The sequence below is a fragment of the Aquarana catesbeiana genome, linkage group LG09, assembly GCF_042186555.1.
Source record: "Aquarana catesbeiana isolate 2022-GZ linkage group LG09, ASM4218655v1, whole genome shotgun sequence".
Lineage (NCBI taxonomy): Eukaryota > Metazoa > Chordata > Amphibia > Anura > Ranidae > Aquarana > Aquarana catesbeiana.
In genome coordinates this window covers 71,814,609-71,815,259 of record NC_133332.1, presented here as the reverse complement: position 1 = coordinate 71,815,259, position 651 = coordinate 71,814,609, and positions in this window count along the sequence as shown.

Sequence of the window (651 nt, the reverse complement as noted above, 5' to 3'; positions counted from 1 at the left end):
CTATACCTCTCAGCAAATAGCTTGGGGTGTCTACTTTCCAAAATGGGGTCATTTGGGGTTGGGAGTTGTGGCACCTGGGCATTCCATGGCCTCCGAAACTGTGATAGGCAGTGAAGAGTGAAATCAAAAATTCACGCCCTTAGAAAGTCTGAAGGCGGTGCTTGGTTTTCGGGGTCCCGTACGCGGCTAGGCTCCCACAAAGTCTCACACATGTGGTATCCCAGTACTCAGGAGAAGCAGCAGAATGTATTTTTGGGTGTGATTTCACATATTCCCATGGCATGTTTGAGCAATATATCATTTAGTGACAACTTTGTGCAAAAAAAAAAAAATTTGTCTCTTTCCCGCAACTTGTGTCACAATATAAAATATTCCATGGACTCGACATGCCTCTCAGCAAATAGCTTGGGGTGTCTACTTTCCAAAATGGGGTCATTTGGGGGGGTTTTGAACTGTCCTGGCATTTTATGCACAACATTTAGAAGCTTATGTCACACATCACCCACTCTTCTAACCACTTGAAGACAAAGCCCTTTCTGACACTTTTTGTTTACATAAAAAATTTTTTTTTTTTTTTGCAAGAAAATTACTTTGAACCACCAAACATTATATATTTTTTAAAGCAAATGCCCTACAGATTAAAATGGTGGG